Genomic DNA, 16,470 nt, shown 5'->3' on the forward strand with positions numbered 1-16,470 from the left:
CCTCACTCCTCTGGCATCCCTTCTACCTCGCCCTCCCCAGCTTTCCCTCCATCCCTGCTACCCATTCTCTAGGACCCCCTCCACCCCTCCGTCCTCCAGCACTCCTCCACCTCCACCTCCTCCAGCCTCCCCTCCTTTCCCTACTCCAGCTCCTCCACACAAAATTATCTCCCAGCCAGTTGTCGCCTGCCCCAACCCTGGTTTCCTTCCCACCTTATCTCGGTCAGAATTTACATACGATTTGCATACATATTGCATTGTGTGTGGGGGGGGGGATGGGGGGATTCTGGAGGGATTGGAGTAACACGGTTTCTTTAAGCTTGTTTAAGAACCAGGTGCTTAATCAAACTTGTACATTAAAGTGTTCATAAATGTGGAGGTCATGACAGCCCATCAGAACTTGGCTTTACGTGTCTCACCAATTTTCTTCAAAGACACAATACCGTGGATTGAATAAGTTCTTCTGCACGCGGGTGTTTGCATGTATGTGTGCTAAACCCCTTCATTCCCATATACATTAATATATTTTACCTTTCCTATGGTTCATAGTGCCATAGACTCGGTGGAGAGGGATGCCTTCGCTGGGTGGCACTGACGTAGCTGGTTGGCTCTGATGCCTGGTTGTACAAACGTCTCTGAACACCCCATCCTCTGGAAGGGGGATTGTCAACTGCAGGGAAGGAAGGGGAGGCAGTTTCAGCCATTCAAGTAACCCTGTGGTAACAACAACAGCAACAACAACAACAACAACAACAACAACAACAACAACAACTACTACTACTACTACTACTACTACTACTACTACTACTACTGCTATTACTACTACTACTACTACTACCACTACTACTATTTCTACTACTGCATTTTTGCTGTCTTGAGACAATAAAATTCAGTTCAGAAGATGTTTTCAGCATTGTGGAACACTTTATATACATATATATTAGGATCCCACTGCTACCTGGCGCGTCCGCGGGTGGCGGATAGGGGAAGGCCTTGTAGATATACAAGGTACCGTCTTAGACGGTGCGGACCATGGGACCCCCTATAGGTATATAGGGCTCCACCGAATATAACGAATAAAGTGGCAGAAAAAATTACATCTCGCCAGAAACTATGTGGCAGGGAGGTGAGATTATTTGCCACAATCCTTCCAACCAAACATGAGTTCTATTGCAAAGTATTTGACGGGCGTTCCTGTTGGATCATCGTCTATTAAAGGTCCAACCGCACTGCCTCCTGTGCTTATGAGCAGTGTGCCACCGAAAGTGAGTAAGCACTGTGTTGACAAGATAGAGACTGGGATATTAAACACTATTAAATCAATGAAGATCTATGCATACAATGTAAGAAGCCTCGCTGAAGATTACAAACTTGACAACTTAATGGCTGAACTGGAACTGGAAAACATTAGTTGCGATATTGTAGGTTTGAGTGAGACCCACAGAAAAGAAGAAAAAGTAATTCAGCTAAATGACAGTGGCCACCTATTTTACCACAGAGGAAAGGAAAATGAAAGAGTTAGTGGCGTAGGATTTCTAATTAACAGAAATCTTGCAGACAACATTGTTAAATTCAGCAGTGCATCTGACAGAGCAGCAGTGGTTGTAATTAGACTGTACAAAAAATATACCCTGAAAGTGATACAAGTATGTGCACCAACTTCTCAGAGCTCAGATGAAGAAATTGAAACATTCTATGATGATATCTCCCAGATTATGGAAGAGGAAAAGACCACCTATACTATACTCATGGGAGACTTCAATGCAAAAGTTGGAAAATCAAAAAATGGAGAAGCATGTATGGGAAAATTTCGAGTGGGAGAAAGGAACGAAAGAGGAGAAATGTTGGTAAACTTTGCAGAAATGTTTAACATGAGAATAATGAACACATTTTTTCACAAAAGAACAGGGAGAAAGTGGACCTGGAGAAGCCCAAATGGAGAAACAAAGAATGAAATCGACTTCATTATAGCAAATAAGAATAACACAATCACAAACGTCACAGTTATCAACAAAGTAAATATTGGAAGTGACCATAGAATGGTGGGTTGCACAGCAAGATTCAATTTCAAAAGTGAAAGAAAGAAGATGATTAAAGACAAAAAGATATGCCCAATAAAAGTCAGCGAAAACAAAGCAGCTTTTCAGTTGGAAATAAGGAACAGATTTCAGGCTCTCAGTTATGCTGAATGTGACATTGATGAGTTGAATGACAGACTAACAAAAGTGCTAAAAGAATCAGTGGAGGTAGTAGGAAAACCTAATACAACCAAAGTCGGGAAGTATTCAGAGAAGACACTTGAGCTTATGAAAAAAAGAAAGGTAATGAAAGTAAAAACAAAGAAAGATGAAATAGAACGAGCGGAATTAAATAAGCTTATCAACAAAAGAGAAAGAGAAGAAAAAAGAAAGAGAAACATGGATCAAATCAAAGAAACCATCAAAAAAGGAAAATGTCTGAAACAGGTCCGAAGTAAAATGGCACTTGGAAAGCAACAAATTACATCACTAAAATAAAAAACGGTGAAGCCATTAAATGCAGAGATATGATGCTGAAGCGAGTTGAAGAATTTTACAAAGAACTATATGCATCAAAGACAGTAGTACCAATATCTAACTTTTCTGTTGACACAAGTGAAATACTTGAGACAACACCAGACGAAGTAAATATTTCTCTTAAAAATATGAAAAGAGGGAAAGCTCCGGAAGAAGATGGAAGAGTAGCAGATTTACTGTTGGATGCAGGAGCAGGAGTACAAAAGAGGCTTGCTCACTTATTTACCCAATGTATAAAACAGAAGAAAATTCCCAAAACATGGTGTAATGAAACTGTTATTCTACTTTATAAAAAAGGCGACTCAAAAGACTTTAGTAACTATCGACCCATTAGCTTGCTATCAGTCATTTACAAACTTTTCACTAAAGTCCTTACAAACAGAATAGCTACAAATTTGGAGGAAAACCAACCTCGTGAACAGGCAGGATTCCGAAGCGGGTATTCGACCACTGATCATCTGCACACAATGAACCAGCTAATTGAGAAAACTACAGAATGTAATAAACCACTGTGCTTAGGTTTTGTTGATTACGAAAAGGCTTTCGACTCAGTGGAGCACATAGCAATTATAAATTTATTGCGAGAACAAGGAGTGAATGAGAACATTGTAAAACTGCTCGAAAACATATATAAAGAGGGAACTGCTACAGTTAAATTACATAAGGACTCAGAGAAAATTAAGATTGAGAAGGGCGTGCGTCAGGGAGATACAGTTTCACCAAAATTATTTACAGCATGCCTAGAAAGTATTTTCAGAAAGCTAGACTGGGAAAACAAAGGAGTAAACATAGATGGAGAAAAGCTAAACCATTTAAGATTTGCAGATGACATTGTCCTAATCTCAGAAACAGCAGAGACGTTGCAAGAAATGTTAAATGATCTGAAAAGAGAAAGTCTCAAAACAGGGCTAAAGATGAACCGGAGTAAAACTAAAGTAATGTTTAACCCTCAAACACCAAAGAGCGTCATAAGAAAAAGCGGAGAAATTCTTGAAGAAGTTGAGGAGTACAATTACCTGGGACAAATACTAAATTTAACAAAAGATCATTATAGCGAAATAAAAAGACGCATTACAATTGGATGGAAAGCTTTCGGTAAACATAGAGACATTATGAAAAGTAGCTTGCCAATTTGTATGAAACGAAAAGAATATAACGAATGTATAATTCCAGCTATGACGTATGGTTGTGAGACTTGGAAACTGAGAAAATCGATGGAAAATAAATTAATTCGTTCTCAGAGAGCAATAGAAAGGTCAATGTTGGGAATATCTTTAAGAGACAGGAAAAGATCACTTGGGTGAGAAAGCAGACTGAAGTCAAAGATAATATAGAAGTTGTAAAAGAACAGAAATGGAGGTGGGCAGGCCATGTAGCAAAAACAAGGGATAATCGATGGAGCAAGAGGTTGACTGACTGGACACCAAGAGATGGTAAGCGTAGCAGAAAAAGGCCAGACAGGAGGTAGAGAGATGAGATAGAGAAATTTGCAGGGAAAACGTGGCAAAGATTGGCCCAGTCGAGGAATTCGTGGAGAAGGATGGGGGAGGCCTTTGTTCAGCAGTGGACTTATAATGGCTGCTGCTGCTGCTGATGATGATGATGATGATGAAATATATATATATATATATATATATATATATATATATATATATATATATATATATATATATATATGCAATTCAGTCACTTAATAACACGTGATCCATAGATATGCTGATGTCCACATGGAAAAGGAAACACGAAATATCCCGAGCGCAGTCGTTTAATCTCATCTTTAGGGATAAATGTGTATACACGAAAGCGTTAGAGTTATTTCGTGATTCCATTTCCTTGTGGATATCAGCATATATATATATATATATATATATATATATATATATATATATATATATATATATATATATATATCCTCTGTGGTACAGCGGTAGAGTGTGCGTTTCCGTACATGGGAGAATGAGGGTTCGCACCCCGCCAGGGTGATAGACTTTGGGAGCTTTCTTCCGGCCACGTACTGCTTTGGCGGACATAAGGGGTGCTGTGCTTGAACCAGTGTCGCTTACTATAAAGTATGCTTGCACCCAGTCGGCTTGCGCAGGCTGATTACACTTGGTTCACGGACTACACACACTTCCAAATCCACTCGAACAGTACAGTCACAATTACAAGCACATCTCACCCTACATACAATCCCTACCATACAGCCTAAGCCACTTGGTTGAGATACATAGGCTGTATCGTCCTCCACTTCGGTAGGTATAGGCCGGTCCTGCAGTGGACACTCAAACAGCTGCTGCTGCTGATGATGATATGGTTACCCAGTGCTACAACAGTTGAAGTAGACTGAAACTGGTTGGAAGAGGCGAAGATAAAGTGGGGAAAAAAGACGAATGACCGAGAACATTATATATATATATATATATATATATATATATATATATATATATATATATATATATATATATATATATATATATATATATATATATATATATATATATATATATTCCCGAGTGTCTCTGTTTACCACTGTAGGCTTTCTTATTGCCAAGTTGGAGAAATTAGGTTTCACAGTTTTTCCGTCATTTTACGCAGCTGTCAGAGAGGCTTAAAGGTCACTAAACCATTTTTGAGTATTTTCTGTTTCTGGGCAAAATAACACTTTGTAATTTCCATATCCTACGGAGGAGAGACCTTGTTCTTGACAAAATGGGTGTGACATAACTGTAGGAGGGGCTGTTGAGAGTGTTTTTCCAGTGACTGACCAGCTCCGCTTTTTTATCAACTCCTAATTGGCTAAGAATCTGTCTATCTATCTATCTATATACCTAGGCTGCTTCCCCCAAGGAAAGGGAGGTAGCCGAGACAGGACGACACACTCCTCATTTACTCATCCATTCAAACACATTCATTCGCATCTTTGCCCCAAAGGGGAGAACGGACAGATCCTCACCGCACCACACCGCACCAGGGTCAACTGCGCAATGCAATCAGTGACATCCGTAGCAGGGCCCGACAGCAGAGCTGGTTTACCCCTGCCACATCATAACAGACCCATCCCCTTACCCGCACCTGACCTGACTAGCTGATCAGATCAGATGCGGGAGAATATCCCCTCAGGGCTGCGTCATCACTTATTCATTCACAATTTCTCTCCATTTATTTCTGTCACGCACAGCCACTCTTCCTTGCTCAACAGACATCCCTCTCGCATCCAGTGCTCTCTTCACACTGTCCATCCATCCTATTCGTGGTCTTCCTCTCAGCCTTACAACTCTCACATCAGATCTAGTTATCTTTTTCACCAATCGCTTATTATCCATTCTCTCCATATGCCCAAACCATCGCAACACCCTCTGCTCAACTCTACCAGCCATCTCCCGAACAACTCCAGTTCTCCTTCGCACTTCATCATTTCGCACCCGATCCATATGTGTCACTCCACACATACTCCTCAGACACCTCATCTCCATTACATTCAAACTTTTCCTCTCTGCTACACCCATATTCCATGTTTCAGCCCCATATAACGCAGTCGGTACCACAACACCCTCATACAGCCTTCTCTTTACATCCATTCTAAGCGAACGACATTTAAACACTTTTTTCAATCCTCCCAGCACCTTTCCTACTTCATTTATTCTAAACTTCACTTCTGCATCTATTCTTCCATCCACTGCAACATGTGACCCTAGATATTTAAAACAATCTACCTCCTCAAGCAACTCACCATTCAAAACTATATTCATCCCCCAACCATCTATCAACCTCGTACACTTCATCACTTTACTCTTATTCTCATTTACTTTCAATTTCCCCCTTTCACACACCCTTCCAAACTCCTCTACCAACTGTCTCAATCTCTCCTCTGAAACAGTCACCAGTGCAGTATCATCTGCAAACAGCAGCTGCTTCAGATTCCACTCTCCACCATCAACAATCACCAGACTCAGACCTCCACCTAAAACTCTTGCATTCACCTCGCTTACAAGACCATCCATGTAAATATTAAACAACCAAGGCGACATCACACATCACTGTCGCAGCCCCACTCTCACGGGAAACCAATCACTCACAGCATTTCCCACTCTTACACACGCTCTACTATTTACATAAAAACTTTTCACCCCTTTTAGTAACCTGCCATCAAGTCCATACAATCTTAAAACAGTGCACAAAGCCTCCTTTATGTGTAATAGGCTCTGGCTTATACTTAGGACAGAACATAGGCTTGTTAAATCTAAGGAGGAGGAGTAAAGCTGTTGTTTAAGCTGAGGAACTAGTGAATTTGACACAGTTTGACTCGTTTTTTCACTAGACACATTCGGGACGCATTTCCCACTACTCCGTTTTTTTTATTGAGGCGAAGATGCACTTGACAGGTTGATGATGACTGGCTGAATGCAACATATCCAAAAAATATTTACTAACCCAAATTTCCCCCTCAGACATTTGTTGTCATTTGATAATGCTAGATTATGAAGTAATGTTGCATTCAGCCGATAATCACCAATCTGGCAAGTGCATCTTCGCCTCGATTAAAAAAAAAAAAAAAGGAGTATAGACACAGTGTACAGTATCACTAGACTCATTTGTGCAGACACACCCATTGTGGTTTACCTTCCGTATAATACTGGTGTGGATTATAATATCACCAACGAGTTTTCTTAGAACCTCAAGCTGTGAGTAAGTTAGCTTTCACCTATTGTAATTTGGTTAGGTAAGAGAAATAACTTATTTTATATTTGAATTGTAGGTCTATGAGGATCCACAGTTATAAAAGAATTATGATTAGTTTTGTGTGTATGTTACAGTGTAAAGTAAAGTAAGTTAGTTTTCTTCTGAGCTGTTCCTTACCCCTTTTAGTGACTGATTAAAGGTTAAATTGTGCACCGTAATGTATACTCAACAATCTATCTATCTATCTATCTATCTGTATCCATCTATCTATCTATCTATATCTATATATCTATATCTATCTATCTATCTATCTATCTATCTATCTATCTATCTATCTATCTATATATATATATATATATATATATATTGGTTTGTTAAGTAATATTATCACCTAGGGTGACACGGGAGGTAACTGGTAATCTGAATGTTACAGGACAGTGGCTGAATAACTCGTTCCCGATAATGGTTTTCCATTGTGGGGGTTTATTCCACGAAGAAAGAATGAGTAGTAAGGATGCAATTCCAGCGTCACTTGGACTGGAAGTTACGCTGGCCACGCTGAGGCAGTATTCCCAGTGGTTCCTCCAAAGGCGTGCAAGAATTTCTCTTTACCTCTTCGGGTGGCCATCTTGTTTCTTTCTATCGCCGAATCAGGACATCCAGCCGGCTCCGTGAGGTCCAGCATAGAAGACATTGTACGTGATACGGTAACAGGGAGCACTACAGACCTTCATACGCCATCACTTGGGTACAGATAGTGGACCTTCTGTCCTGAGATGTTTTTGGGGTGTGTCTGGTGTAATGGTGTTAGATGAGGTTTGTCAGATTAGTCTGTTGAGGTTGTGGCAGAGGAATAGGCCAGTTTTAACGACATAGCCTACATTTTACCAAACTCCTACCTTCTGTTGGAACGGAATCTGGGTCCATGTCAGCAGCAGCCCATTTGTATATAGTGTGTGTGTGTGTGTGTGTGTGTGTGTGTGTGTGTGTGTGTGTGTGTGTGTGTGTGTGTGTGTGTGTGTGTGTGTGTGTGTGTGTGTGTGTGTGTGTGTGTGTGTGTGTGTGTGTGTGTGTGTGTGTGTGTGTGTGTGCAATCAGAAATATACCTATGATCATTTTTGGTTTTAGGTAGGTGACAGATAGACGGCTTCTTTATTATACATTCACTACTATGCACCTGCATAGTGCGTAACTGAACTTTATTATTTTCCTGTGGCTTTGTCCGCGCAGTTAGTAAATGTGAACAGAAAGAGAGAAGGGGGAAAAAAAAAGCCCAGTCTTCGTAAACTGCCGCCTTTTAAGCATTGATTTTGCCACCTTCATACAAGGAAAATTATATCTTAGTATGATGTATTTCTCTTCTCAGTAATTCAGGTCGCCTCTCTCTCTCTCTCTCTCTCTCTCTCTCTCTCTCTCTCTCTCTCTCTTTTGGATTCTAATTGGCTTTATTGTTTATACCGTGACTCATGCCTCATTGTTATCGCCCGTCATTAGCGAGGCGATGTGATATAGTTTGTGTGTGTGTGTGTGTGTGCGAGCTGTCAATATATCTCGAAAAGCTGTGGATGAATTTTCATCAAACCTCCAGGAAATAGCAACTTTGTGGATGGGCAGAAGTCTATTACTTTTCGTAAGGATTTTATCGAAGACGATCGAATGCCAGGATCCATATATTTTTTAATACAGAGTGACATCTATGAAAAACGGATACTGAATTCCGTAGATTTTTGCGAATTTTCTTCCACCTTCTAAGCTGTACATCTAACCCTATCCACTCATACGCTGATGACTCCACCCTTCACCTTTCCATTCAGTTTCCGCAACGTCCATCTCAGCATTTACTTCAACAAACAAGGGATGAGGCTATGGCACACCTAATGTCTGACTTGGCTCGTATCTCTGACTGGGGTAAAAATAATCTGGTTGTTTTTAATGCATCTAAGACTCAGTCTTTACACTATCAACCCGATAAAATCTTCCACAGGTATACCCACTAAGATTTAATAATATTCAGCTTAATTCTACATCATCCATGAACATGATTGGGGGTTCATTAACTTGGGACTTAACTTGGAAAAATCATATTACATCTCTTGTAAAAATCTGCTTCCAAGAGATTAGGTGTGCTAAGCCGACTCCGTTCCTTCTTTACCCCTGCACAATTGTTGACTCTATACAGGGGTTTTATCCGCCCCTGTGTGGAGTACAACTCTCACCTGTGGGGAGGCTCCCCACATACAGCTCTTCTCAATAAGGTGGAGTCAAAGGCTTTTCGTCTCATTAACTCTCCTCCTCTTACTGACTCCCTTCAACCTCTGTCTCTTCGCCGCACTGTTGCATCTTTGTCTCTTTTCTATCGCTACTTCAATGGTCACTGCTCCTCTGAACTGTCTGCATGCATTCCTCCACCTCTACAACGGGCGCGTAGCACCCGTCTAGGAGCAAACTCTCACCCCTTTTCTGTCGAACTCTCTAATGCAAGAGTTAACCGCTACTCCCAGTCCTTCATTTATGCAACAGGTCAGCTCTGGAACTGTCTCCCTCTGTCTGTATTTCCTGCTTCCTATGATATCCAGTCTTTCAAACGCAGTGTGTCCAGGCATCTCGAAATGAATGGATCTTGAATTTGGCTCTCTCTTGTATTTTGTTTTTCTCTTGGAAGGAACACTAATAGCCGGCCCACGGCCTTTGGTTCCTTCTTCCTTGCAAAAAAAAAAAAAAAAAAAAAAAAAAAAGGGTAATTTTTGCCTTAGCCAGCAACATATTTTGGTGGTCGATTAGCGTTCGGTCCTCGAATGCTTCTGTTTCATTTATTATGTACCAGTTTTTGTCTACGACTTTGCAGTATGATCTTCACTTAAAGGTATCTCTATTTTCGTACGTTTTCTCTTGCCATTTTTATTCTAAATTGTTGTAATTTGTTTCTTTACTCTGGTCTTCTAACTTCGTGCTCATTATTTCTCATCTTTTCATCCTTTGCATCTATTACACTGGCCTATGTTTCAAAACTTTTTTTCAAAGGTTAGAGGTTTGCAACTGATTGAGAATCAGTTTCACACGCCGAATTCAGAAATGCAACCCATTCTCTTCAATCAGGTGAGGTTTTTTAGATATGCTAGATTTGAAAGAACAGCATGTATGGCTCAAATAGTGTTACTGAACCGGTGTTCATGAATTATGTTTTTGTCCTAAATTGTCACGGGTGCTTTTGAAAGACCTTCTTTTCTTCATTAGATATCTGGATTGTCACTTCAATGAATCGAAAGTGCAAGAACCACCCTAACAGATTCTGCCATATCTGTGGAAAGGTGACCCTTCCAGACCTTCTGGTAAGAATTACAGATTTTGTCAAGAAATTGTATCACGCTTACTTCAGAGTAAAACTAGGCGACCAAGGTAAGCGTTTATCCCCTCATATCTGTTGCAAAACATATGTTCAAAACCTACGGGACTGGAGGAACAAAACAAAGAAGAGTATGCCGTTTGGTGTTCCAGTGGTGTGGAGGGAAGGTAAAGATCACATCACAGACTTATTTTTGTATGACGAATCTACAAGGCATCACCAACAAGAACAAACATCATGTTCAGTATACCGACATTCCATCAGCCATCAAGCCAGTTCCCCGTGGGCCAGGTGTTCCTGTTCCTGAACCTGACATCAACATGGGATCGCCGTCCGGCTCCAAGTCTGGAGATGCGACCGATGCAGACGAGTCTGGTATATGCGAGCCAACAGAGGGAGACCGTCCGGTGCCACTGAGCTAAGTTGAGCTAAACAATCTGACCCGGGATTTAAACCTGTCCAAGGGGTCTGGTCAGCTGCGGGGTTCTCGCCTTCGTGAGAAACGTCTGCTGGCACCGGTGACAACATTCTTATGGTATCGAAAGCAAGATAAAAAGTTCCAAAAATACTTCTCGTCTGATGAGGCATCTTCTCTCGTCTACTGAAGCATCGCCGACCTGATTGAAGCGATGGGTTTGAAGTATGACGCTACAGAATGGAGGCTTTACATCGACTCGTTGAGTAGGAGTCTCAAGGTGGTACTTCTCCTCGAGAGTAGGAGTCTTAAGGCGGTTCTTCTACCTAGGCCATTCATACCTGATTAGCCTAGTATATCGTGCTGTACCCTTCTTGCGATCTGTAACAACATCCTGTCAAGCCTGTACGTATATAGCAGTTGAGTAATGCTACTAGAAGAATCACTCATTTACCAATATAACGGGAAATGATCATTTCTAGAAAGTGTTTTACTTCCAAAATTTGACCTGATTGAGAAAAAAATAATGTTATTTTCGGAATCAGCGTGAGAAACTGACCTAAGAGCAGCAAACACATCCTTGACCTTTATAATCACACAGACCAGTGTAATTATTGCATATTTCTCTCATTTTTCTCAGTCATTTTATTTTCTTTATTTCCAAATCTTTTAGGTCCACATCTTTCTTCCCTTTTCATCATCCTTCTGTTCTATATCAGCTTTTCCCGTAAAGAATATTTCTTTGTTTAAATATACGTCCACGTGCCTGGCAATGCCTACTATTTAATACTTAGGCTCAATTTATTTTTTCCTTCTCTCCCTGACTACAGTTATTAATCTGTTTTTTCTATATATATACTTATCGTCTGACAATATTCTGGCTCATTTATCCGAGGGGGAAAAAAAAAAGGCCTTCTCCGGCGAATGGGTTGATTAAATTTCCAATATTTTGTTGTTGTTCAGGAAAAGCAATACCAGTGTTGCAAAGAACAGCATATTTATTATGTCCAGACGTTTCGACATATTCATCTATGTCATCTTCAGTGGATCTAAAAAAAAGATAAAAAAAGACCTGTAAGGTATTTAAAATCCTAAAAGAACTATTTGAGCATGAACTCATCGACTTAAATAAAAGACAAAACTTAGTGTTAAATTAAAGGGGGACTTAACTGCACAATATATTCAGAGGGATTAAGTGATGGTTCTCAAGGAATGATCACCTAATTAAACTTCTGTTGATGTGCATGGTGCGATGAGGAGACAGTGGTGTGGCGAGAGTAGTGATGAGGTAGTGAGTGAAGTAATGAGTGTGGTGAAGCAGTATGTGATGTGATGAGGAGAGAATGGTGTAGTGTGGTATGGGTGATACCGTGTGGTGAGGTGAGGGCTGCTGTGGTGAAGCAGTACGTGTGGTGTGCTGAGCTAAGAAGGGTGAGCTGTGATGAGAGTTGTGGTAAAACAGGAGGGGGAGGGGGCTGAGGTGAGTATGTGGTGAAACAGAATGTGTGATGTGCTGACGAAAGAATGATGAGATGAATTTAAACAGTGGAGTAGCAAGGTGAGCGGAGTGGTGAATCTGTAAGTAGTGGGGTGAGAGGTGTGATGAGGTAGTGACTGGTTAGGTGAGAAGTAAGATTTTTGAGGAAGCAGTGAGTAGTGTAATGACGGCTGTGGTGAAACAGTAAGTGGTGGGGTGAGGGAAGTGGAAAGAGAGTAAGTGATGCAATGAAGCAGTGAGGACTGTGGTAACGGCTGTGGTGAAACTGTAAGTGGTGCAAAAAAAATATGTGACTGCGGTAATGGATGGCGACTTGTGGTGGTTTGCTATGTATTTACCAGGCATACAAATATTAAAATTGTAGTGCATAATTCGCCATCGATCTCCCGGTATTGCTTAGCTAGTATTCAGTATTATGATTATACACTGTTTCCATTAGTCACGATTTAGAACAAATAGATAATAATCTCACAGAGGAAGGCATTGTAGGCAGATGAAAAGAGAGGAGGAGGAGACAAGATTCATGGGTTACAGAGAGAAAAGAATTCTGAAAGAGAAGGGCGGTGTGGGTATTGTGGAAGAATCGGCAACAGTGGCAGAAGGGGAGGCCGTAACGGCGAAGGAACGTGGCAGCTGGATGCATGGTGAGATGCAGAAGTGGACCTTGCTGACCACTGCAAGGTTACTTACATGCATAACACTAGCTAGTTCTGACACTTTCTATATTACCTTATGTATTCCTTCTGATTGAGAGCTAACTAAATCCATGCTTTGTATAAGGAAAATTTGTCAGTAAGCATGCGCTGTTGTTTCGTTACAGTTGTATCTATCTATAGCCAGACGGAACAATCCCTTAAGGGGCGGCCGTTTGTCTTTATTTGTTTTACAAGGAGAGGCAGTAACCCTCCGGCAACCCACTTGTTGACACGTAGGAAACACGTATGGGTTGATTATATGGTTACCACCCAGCGTTGTAAATGGTTTCCTGGCTTACAGGTCACCATTATGCTTGCCACTCAATGAATAGCCACCTGGATAGGATAGAAGAGTAGTGCTTTGTTTAAAAATTAGCTTTTCATAATCTTTTGATGTGTTATCGACTTTAACAATGACTATGTTTCTTCTGTTCGTTCTCTATGTAATTATAGTTTGATTGCAAGTAATGTTATTGCCTGGTACAAGCTATGCAATAACACAGATGTGAAGTTTATTACAGCATCAGGATGTTGGAACCGCCCTAAGGCATGGGCACCTCTTACCCCCTGGTAGTGCTTTTTGAGTTATTTTGGGGTAAAGGAAATGAGAGAGAGAGAGAGAGAGAGAGAGAGAGAGAGAGAGAGAGAGAGAGAGAGAGAGAGAGATTTTTGTCAGAAGGAGGGGAAAAAGACATGAATGTAAAATGAGGATTCATTTCATCAGTGTCTTACTTTTCTCAATAGATTATACGCAAGACTTTCTACAATACCGTAAGTTACTGGCTATTAGTGGTAGTGGAGAATGGGGGTAGGCTGGAAGGAGGTATGGTTACACTGATAGTCACTTTTTCATTTCCTTTATTATGCTTTTCACTCATTGATTTTACGATGATGATGATGATGATGATGATGATGATGATGATGATGATGATGATGATTAAAGAAATAGGTTTACTGGAATCTACGTACTGGGAAGCAGACGTTGTCATTGTGTGTGTGTGTGTGTGTGTGTGTGTGTGTGTGTGTGTGTCTAATTTCTTGATGGTTGAACCTCCCCTGCTATGGAAATATTTTTTATTGCGGGATATGCATTTCCGTCATGGTAACTGCCGAAGCCCTGCCGGGGATACGAAAAACTCTTCTGGATTCTGATAATAGACAACAGATCAGAATATTTACAGCAGTGTTCGCCCATTTTTACGTACATGTTCACGAAGCACATCCTCTTTGAGTTATGAGCCGCTTCTCGTTTCCTTTCTGAGGTCAAAACCTGTACCGGAATATTGTCTAGTTAGTTAGTTAGTCATGAGCCTACTTTTAGCGAAGCAGCTCCAACCTGAAGATTTGTTCTTTCATATTACGAGGGTCAACTGCTAACTGATTGCACTGCGCAGTTGACCCTCGTGCGGTGTGGTGAGGTGAGGATCTGTCCCTTCTCCCCTTTGGGGCTATGATGCGAATGAATGTGTTTAAGTGGATGAGTAAATTGGGAGTGTGTCGTCCTGTCTCGGCTACCTCCTCTTCTCTTGGGGAAGCAGCCTAGGTATATAGATAGATAGATAGATAGACGTTGCGAAGTTGCACATTACTTGACTTAATGGTAGCCAAATCTAACCAACAGTATATAAGCTAACATAACCTACGCCAACCAAATGAGAATACTACATCTGCTACTTAGGCGAAAACTTACAATAGACCCAGACACATTCATGTAGGGTTGAACTGTACTCCCAGATAATGACAGAAGTAAAATGGATCGTAGTTTTGAAAAATGTCACTCCCTGGTGTACTGTATGCCCCGCACCCAACCAATATTCCCAATGACAACACCCAGCAAACATAAACCGATTGATGCATTTAGTTCCTTCACTTGTTGTTGTTGAATTTAGTGTTTTTAGTGATGCACGAACGAGTTTGGACGGTGTGTGTGTTTTATGGATGTTTGTGTTTGGAGCAAATTGCTATCATGCCTTGTTGACTTTCGTATATTAGTGTGATGGGCCCGTGTGTCATATATATATATTTTGTGTGTGTGTGTGTGTGTGTGTGTGTGTGTGTGTGTGTGTGTGTGTGTGTGTGTGTGTGTGTGTGTGTGTGTGTGTGTGTGTGTGTGTGTGTGTGTTTTGTGGCCTGTGATTTTCCGTAATATAGATGAAATGCATTTTTTAATGTAAAATGTATGAAGTGAAGGCAAGTACTTGCAACATTTGTCCATTCCACAGAAATCTTAAGAAACAGGAATGAGAATTATGATCCATTCATTTCTAGATAGATAGACGCACTATGTTAAAAAGGCTCTAGGCCACAGTTAATGGGAAAAACGAAATGGGCAAAACAGTTCCTGGCTTAAATAGCTGCATATATGAAGGATTAAGAGTGCCGGCTGACTCTTGCTTTATGGGGCTGGACAGAAGAGAGTGAGACTGTTTTGCCAGACGGGTGTTACCTGCCCTACACTGTGAGGGAAAAATGCAAAGTATTCATTCCTGTGTTTCTCAGACTCCGACATGTTCAGCTTTCATACAGTTGTTTGGACATAATATTGCACACTGTCATTAGTTTCCAACTTTTATATTTTTCTGCTCACCTTTCCACCAAACACACCCTTATCCTTCCCACCACACACACCCTTATCCTTTCCACCAAACACACCCTTATCCTTCCCACCTCACACACCCTTATCCTTCCCACCACACGCACCCTTATCCTTTCCACCACACACACCCTTATCCTTCCCACCACACACTTCCTTATCCTTCCCACCACACACACCCTTATCCTCCCCACCCCACACACACCCTTATCCTTTCCACCACACACACCCTTATCCTTCCCACCACACACACCTTTATCCTTCCCACCACACACACCCTTAACCTTCCCACCACACACACCCTTATCCTTTCCACCACACACACCCTTAACCTTTCCACCACAAACACCCTTATCTTTCCCACCACACACACCCTTATCTTTCCCACCACACACACACTTATCCTTCCCACCACACTCATCCTTATCCCTTCCACCGCACACACCTTAATCCTTTTCATCACAGTCATCCTTATCCTTTACATTATATTAAAGGCAATCTCATGCTTCCCACCACACGCCTCTACCATTCGTATCCCTTCCCCACCACACACACACACACACACACACACACACACACACACACACACACACACACACACACACACACACACACACATTCTTATACGTTCCATCCACTTCTTACCACACACCTTCACGCTTCTCGCCACCACACGCACACTTAATCTTCC

This window comes from Coenobita brevimanus, chromosome 104 (genome assembly GCF_032717465.1).
Source record: "Coenobita brevimanus isolate Jiangsu-jjx chromosome 104, ASM3271746v2, whole genome shotgun sequence".
In the NCBI taxonomy this organism is placed as follows: Eukaryota; Metazoa; Arthropoda; class Malacostraca; order Decapoda; family Coenobitidae; genus Coenobita; species Coenobita brevimanus.